Raw genomic sequence first — 8,337 nt, forward strand, 5'->3', positions numbered from 1 at the left:
AATATAATTTTATAATTTAATTAGCTAATGTTAACTAGTCAAAAATTAATACATATTTTTATTTTTTAGATATTTCAAACAATTGATTTTACTTTAATAATTTTCACATTAGTTTACATTTTTCAATTGCAGCGTCAGTATCAAATCAGCGGGTAGAAGGCACGAGGGTAATGGACTAATGGTCCCTCCCTGGGGAGTTTCTATATCGCATTGTCCACTGATTGAGGATTTGAGTGCTGTTTCTTTTCAACTCAATTTCTAACACAAAATGTTATAAATACATCAAAATTAATTATTATATATTTATGTATAAATATATATTTTTTAATTTATTTTTAAAAGTAAGTAATTATCTTTTATTATAAAAGATTCTGACACTAATAAACTAACAAAACTGACTATGACTAATTTAAATAAATATTGTATCCATAAATAGTTATATTCATTTGACAATTTTAATGAAACGTTAATATATGAATAGTTCCGTTAATTTTTAATTCAACGTGACTATTGGTTAGTAATGTCATTCAAACATTTCTTTCTCTTCGAAGACTCTGGTTCTTCTGCTAATCTTTTTCTTCTCATTGAAAACTCTAAACGTCAATTTGTAAAGATGAAACTAGACAAATTTAAAAAGAAGCCATAGATAATTTTAAAGAAAAAATGCCAAGCGTCCAATGATAAGTTCACCAGCATCGAATGTGAGTTTGAGTGTAGCTGGACACTCACTTGCAAAGAGAAAAAAGGAAAAAAAAGTTATTGGCGGTGCTTTTGCTGTTGAAAAAATATATATTTTATTTCCTACATTAAAAAAAAGCTAACAAAATATTTTAAAAAAATGGTTTAAAAATGTTAGGAGTACTATAAAAATTTGTAATGTTATAATAACTTAGGTAAATACATGTATGTACTCAAATTTTAAATAAAATACTCTACATAGTCAATAATAATTTAGAAATGAAAGAAAATATTTTATTCCATACAAAATTTTTAATTTTTAAATTATTAATTTTTTTAATAAATTTTTTAATAATTTTTTTTAATAAATTATTAATTTTTTCTCGAATTATGGTTGGTTTAATTCGATCCATCCTGGTTCGAATTACGTTGTCAGCTTTCTCTCTCTATAATTCGAACCACCTTGGTTCGAATTATATGCACTTGAAGTTCGAACCATCTTGATTCGATTTATTAACAACAGTCAACATGTAATTCGAACTGCACTGGTTCGAATTACTAACAAATGCAGTTCGAACCACGTTGGTTCGATTTATATTAATATACGTTCTGGCGCATTACTGAAACCATTTTCAGTTTGGCTTATATACGTAAATTCTAGATGACATTGGCTTATAATGGTTTTTTGCCCTATTTTAAATATTAATTATTAATTATATAATAAAAACGTACAATAATATATTATTTTAATTTTATACTCACTTATATTTAAATTAATTATATTTTTTGATATTTTTATATTTTTTATTTACGTGGAACTGATTCTGCCAGTTTAATAAGTAACTCATCGGTTAAACCAATAACTCAGTAAAATAGTAGCTTGATTAGTTCGATTATCGATTCAGTTCTGACAGCTATGAATATAATCATTCATGGGCACAATGTTTATTTAAATTATTCATAGTCAATTTTGCAGCGTCTAAATTTTTCATGGTCAGAAATGACTATTTACTCTTATTTTTAATGTATATTTTATACTTCAATATATATTTTTATATTAGTAACTAGGTGTACATGTCGCAAATTATTTTTAATATTGGGGTGAAAATGGTGTTTTTTAGGATTATGAATAATAAGGGTGTTATTCTCAAATGTGGAACATTTTTATTTAAAATGTGAAAATCGGGCCCTCCGATTTGTTTGGGAATAAAAATCAGACCATCTGATTTATAAAAAACAAAAAGTCGGACCCTCCGATTTGTAAATTTTTTTTAAAAAAAATCATAACAAACAAATAGTCCGATTTGATATTTAAAAAATTTTAAAATCAAGTTACAAAGTAATTGGTAGGTCCGATTACTGATTCCCATATCAAAATAAAACACATGCACACACCAACAGAATTGAATTGCACACATTTATCTTCCATAATAAAAATTTTTAGCCTGTACATGTAGCATGATTATTTCAGCACACTATATATTAGAGTAAAATATATTTTTTATTCTTAATATTTAAGATTTCTTTTAAAATATCACTAAATTTTGTCTTTAATTTTTAATTTTTTTAAATTATTTCTAAATATTAACTCTATATAAAATATTAAAGACAAAATAAAAATTTTTTAAAAATAATATTTAATACAAATAAAAAATATTAAAAATAAAATTAAATGAAACGAAAATAGTCCTCATTTTTTAGCCACTAACACAATACACACGTAAAAATGGTAAAAGCAAGGAAATACTGGCTGAAGATCATGTTAAGGCCTTTGCGTCTCATATTGTGTCGTGCAAAGATATGCTGCTATCAACACCAGGTATCATGGTGAACGAAGACAATCTTTCCATGGAGGATGTAGAGGACGATTCATCGGTTCTGGAGAATTGTTGGTATCATGAGGAGGAAGAAGTTCTCAAAGGCGATAAACCCTTTGATCCATGTCCTAAAATTTCAGTCTCTAAGAAAGAGTTTGATGAATGGTGCAAACCCTGTCATACGGCTCTTATTGTCAAAGTTCTTGGCAAAAGAGTTGGGTTTACGGTTCTTAGAACAACGTCTCAATAGAGATTGGGTGAAAAAAATGTAAGATTAATGTTATTGATATGGATCGTGACTATTTTTTTGTTCATTTTTCAGATGAGGAAGACTACTCTCACGCGCTTTTTGGTGGACCATGGATGATTGCGGGACATTATTTAATCGTTCAGAGGTGGAGACCCTTCTTCCTTGAATCGGAAAATGAGGTTAAGAAGATTGCCACTTGGATAAGGATTCCTAATCTACCCATTGAGTTGTATAATCATAAATTCCTTTGGAGGGTTGGTTCTGTTATTGATAGCCTGCTAAAAATTGACTATGCAACCTCCATTCACTCTCGGGGTAGGTTTGCTAGAATTTGCGTGGAGATTGATCTGTCGAAAAAATTGGTGCCCAGGATATCGGTGCTTGGCAGCATGTTGAATATTGAATACGAAGGCCTTCATTTGATATGTTTTAATTGTGGCAAGTATGGACACAAATCGGAGCTGTGCAATAAGGCGCAGAATGGTGATGAATTCCAAATGGAGAATATTCTGGCCAGTGAACCAGAGGGAGAAGCAACTAATCAGTCATCACCAACGGATAATTCCAATAATCACGCCAACCAAGGAGCGCCTATATCCCAGCAAACAATTCCTAATAATCATGATCCTCCTGAATTCGGACCGTGGATGATAGTAAAACGGCATTATAGAAGGAAATAAGAGAGATTTGCACAAAAAATAAAGTTAATCATAATGGATATGATACCCAACCAAATAAGGAAGAAAATATTGTAGATGTTGATCATGATGTGGGCAGCGGGTCAAGATTCAATGTTCTCTTTGAAAACAATCCCGAAAATACTCTGCCCATTACAGAAGATATAAGGAGTAATAATATAGATAGTGAATTGATGAGCAATGGGCCAATTGAACCCAAAAATCAAAGGAGTAATATAGATAGTGATTTGATGAATGATGGGCCAAATAAATTCCAAGCCCAATTAGAGAAGAGCTTAGTACAGAACCAACCAAAAACTAATGTCTCTCCTTCCATCCAAAAAAGAACCATTAGAAGTAGGGCTGGAAAAAACCCATAGGGAGAAAAAAATCCTCTCTACACAAGGCTGGACCTATTTTGGCTTGAAAGAATTTCAAGCCTAAATTAAAGAATGTTAAGAAAATGATGGAGAAGATCCCTACCTCTTTCGTAAACACGCTGCCCACCACCCAGAACATCAAATCAAATTCAAGAAGTCCTGAACCGGAAGCCTTGGAAGCTGCCATGTTAGGCAATCTTCGAGCTATGCAAAAAAATCAGAAGAAATCATTTGAAACTACAAAGATGGCAAAGGCTATTTTTGAAGATCATGTGGTGAAGAATCAATTTCTTGTCTCTACCTCCAATCAAATCGTGAAAATGGTGGCCACAAAAATGGTTCAAGGAGGAAAGGACCCTCGAAATAAACCATCGGATGATCAATTTGGGGAGCCAAGTGACCAAAGCATTGCAAAAGATCATGTGTCTTGTGATCACGTTGAAGGTGATGTGGTAGTTTTGACCACAGTTTGAAGTGGAAGAAAATTGGTTTTCTACACTAATTGGAGATCTGAAGAGAGAGTATGATGCAAGTTTTCTTATTCTACTTAAAATTCATATAAGTGGTAATAGGGGAGAGGTTGTTAGAGAAAGGATGGGTTATGATGGTTGTTTTATTGAAGAAGCAAGAGGACAGTTAGGGGGTATATGGTGTTTATAGGATTATGATAGCTGGAAAGTAGAAGTTATCCATCACAATACTCAATTTGTACATATGAAGCTTACTGGAAGTCACTCTGTACCTTGGATTCTTACTACAGTTTACAGAAGTCCTCAAAGGATTACTCGGCATGCTTTTTGGGACTCCATTCGGTCCCTGAGGGATGACATTAATCTGCCATGGTGTCTTATTAGGGATTTCAATGCCATTCTTCATAGTCATGAAAGGAAGGGAGGATCCCCTAACCAAAGGCATGGAGCTTGTAATGAGTTCCAATCTGTTGTGTCCGACTGTAGTTTGTTAGATTTGGGGTTCACCGGCTGGCCTTATACCTGGAAGAGGGGTAACTTAGTGGAAAGAATAGACAGAGCTTTATGCAACTTGGATTGGCAATTGATGTTTCCTGAAGCCAAGATCAGACATCTTCCGATGATGAAATCGGATCACTCCTTTCTCTGTCTCCAACTTTACACGGCTTCGGCTCCCAACAGAAGGAGAAGACCGTTCAGGTTTATGGCAGCTTGGTTAACGCATTCTGACTTTGACAATATGCTTAATAATAATTGGAACTTTAGAGATTCTTGGAATAATTGTGTGGAAGATTTCAAAACCGTCCTGAATGATTGGAACCGAAACATCTTTGAAAACATTCAGTTCAGAAAAAATAGGATCTTCCGAAGGCTTCAGGGGATTGTGACGAGCTTAAGCCAGAACAGTAATTGTTTCTTAGAAAATTTGTAATTTGACCTATGGAAAGACTATGAGGAGATTCTAACTCAGAAATAAATTCTTTGGTTCCAGAAATCTAGGAGCAATTGGATTAATTTTGGGGATCGAAACACCAAGTACTTCCACGGTACCACCATGGCTAGAAGAAGAAGAAACAATATTGAGTCTCTCGAAGATGATAATGGGAGTTAGGTCACTGATAGAAGCAGTTTAGAGGTTATGGCGACTTCTTTTTATGCTAAATTGTTTTTAGATGATCTACCTGATATCCTTTTTGTCCTTAATCGAGCTTTTTCCCCCCTTTAAGTGTTGAGAATCTGACTGTTGTTAGTGGTAATGTTACTTCCACTGAGATTAAAGAGTCTATCTTTAGCATGGGTAGTTTAAAGGCTCATGGAAAAGATGGTATACAAGTTGTGTTCTATCAAAATAAGTGGAAAAAAGTTGGTAATGACCTATGCAAATTAGTGAAAGATATTCTTGAGAATCCACAGAATGTCAAAGAAATCAATGAAATTCTTATTACCTTTATTTCAAAAGTGGAGCCAGTTACACGTCTAAAGCAAATGCGTCCTATTAGCCTGTGCAATGTATCTTACAATGTTATTGCTAAGATCCTTGCGCACAGGCTTCGGAAAGTCATGGAGAAACTTGTCAAACTGATTCAGAGCAGTTTTGTTCTGGGGAGACATACTTCAAACAATATCATTATTACTCAAAAGGTTATTCACTCTATGAGAAGCAAGAAAGGGAAAAAGGGTTGGATGGCCATTAAGATTGATTTGGAAAAAGCCTATGATAGGCTCAAATGGTCTTTTGTTAAAGATATCCTAGCAGATATTGGTTTTTCCTCTACTTTCATTAATTTGATTTGCACTTGTATCTCTACGGTAAGGATGAGGGTTCTATAGAATGGGAATGTTCTTGATGAGTTCACTCCCTCAAGAAAAATTTGTCAAGGAGATCTGTTATCCCCTTATATCTTTGTTCTCTGTATGGAGCGCTTGTCCCAACTCATTAGTGCTACTGTTGAACATGGGCATTAGAAGCCGATTAAGCTCAGCAGAAAGGGGCCCGACTTGTCTCACCTATGTTTTGCTGATGATCTGATTTTGTTTGCTGAGGTTGATATGGATTAAGCGGGAGTTTGTAACAGAGTTCTTGAAGCATTCTATAATAGCTCTGGGCAAAAAGTGAGCAACGAGAAGACTTGGGTCTTTTTCTCAAATGATGTGGGAAATAAGTCAAAAGTGAGATTAGTGAAGCCTTGAATTTCTCCAAGACTGATGATCTCGGTAAATACCTTGGGGTGCCTCTCATTCACTCTAAAGTAACCAAGGAGACTTTCAACAACATCATCAACAAGCTAAATATGAGATTGAATAGTTGGAAAGCATCTTCCCTCTCTTTGGCCGGAAGAACCACTTTGGTGAGATCTGTCCTTTCTTCTATTCCTAGTTATACTATGCAAACTACAATTTTACCTTCATCTACTTGTAATTTGATTGATCTAAATGCAGAAATTTTTTTTAGGGAGACACTGAACAATAAAAAAAGATTCATCTGTTAAGTTGGAAGAAAATTAGTGAACTTAAAGGTTCAGTGAGTCTTGGTATTCAGCACGCAAAAAACCTTAATCATGCCTTTATGATGAAAGTTGGATGGGGCTGGTGGAAAAAAAAAGACAATCTTTGGGCTAGAGTGCTGCGCTCAAAATATAAGTTTGGGAATGATATCCTCCTCAATGTCAACAGAAAGAGCAGTGCATCAAACCTTTGGAAGGGGATTTGTTCTGCTTGGAGTGATGTCAAACGGAACACAACATGACGTATAGGCAATGGATCAGAAATAAATTTTTGGGATTACAACTGGGTTCCAAAATTAGGCCGGCTCGACCAATATGCAACGCAGGTAATAAATACTAATGTGTCAAACGTGTCTCTAAATGAATTCCTTTTTGTTTCAGGTGGATGGGATGAAGAAAAATTGAAGGAATGGCTGCCAGAGGAAGCTGTTGGTCGTATCTTTGCTATTACGCCTCCCTCGCCATGGAAAGGAAGCGACTGTATAGCTTGGGAGCCCTCCTCAGATGGCACCTTCAGTTTGAAGACAGCCTACAACTCTTTCAAGGAGGATCCATCGCTGCCAGACCAAGTATTCAAGTTGGCTTGGAATTGGAGAGGGTCGAAAAGGATTTGTGCCTTTCTTTGACTAGTTGTCAATAATGCTATTCTCACCAACGCAGAAAGAAGAAGGAGACATTTAACTACAAACTCAAGTTGCCCAAGATGCCATTGGAATGAAGAGACCATTATATACGTTCTTCCTGACTGTCCTTATGCTAATTTGGTTTGGAAATCTTTATTTTCTAATGATGATGATAGAGACTTCTTCAGGTTAGATCATCGTGATTGGCTTATAAGTAACTTGAAGAAGAAATAGACTTGGCAATGCTTATTTAGAGTTGCTATTTCCTCAATTTGGTTTTATAGGAACAAACTAGTGTTTGAGGGAGTAATAACCCACCCAACCAAAGCTATGATGGCCATTAAAGCCTGTGCGGCTGAGACTCTCAATGCTACAAGAAGAGAGATTGTGCCAAGAAGACCGAATTTCATTGCTAATGGCTTGATTAAATGGTATCCTCCTCCTAAAAATGTCACTAAAATTAATGTAGATGGTTCCTTCTTCTCCTGGAACAACATTGCAGCCTGTGGTGGAATTTTCAGGGATTATTTGGACAGATTTATCAAAGGTTTCTCTTTCAATTCGGGAAGTTGTTCGATCACTCATGCTGAGTTGTGGGGCATCATTAAAGGGATACAAATTGCAATCATCAATGACCTCCATGATGTTATTATTGAAACTGATTCTCAGGTGGCTTTCAATTTCGTTAAAGATGGTGTTCATTCTTTACACCCTTGTGCACCTCTAATAAAAGACATAAGAATTCTTGCCAATCGCATCCAGCACATCAACTGGTCTCACACACTTCGTGAAGCAAACTCTCTGGATGATCTCCTAGCAAAAAAAGGACAAGAGCTCCCCTTTAACTTGCATATCTATGATGTCCCGCCCTTAGATATTTGTTATGCTTTGAGTTTGGATTGTTTTAGAACTTTTAGACTTAGAGGATCCTAGTTGTT

The 8,337-nt window shown here is 34.9% G+C and overlaps 1 long non-coding RNA gene across 1 annotated transcript; it reads left to right on the forward strand.

Annotated features, from left to right (window-relative positions):
* LOC110263153 lies at nucleotides 3,668-8,332 on the forward strand. Its single transcript, XR_002348296.1, has 2 exons — nucleotides 3,668-7,587; nucleotides 7,684-8,332. It is a non-coding gene; the product is annotated as an uncharacterized LOC110263153 (long non-coding RNA).

The sequence above is a fragment of the Arachis ipaensis genome, chromosome B06 (genome assembly GCF_000816755.2).
Source record: "Arachis ipaensis cultivar K30076 chromosome B06, Araip1.1, whole genome shotgun sequence".
In the NCBI taxonomy this organism is placed as follows: domain Eukaryota; kingdom Viridiplantae; phylum Streptophyta; class Magnoliopsida; order Fabales; family Fabaceae; genus Arachis; species Arachis ipaensis.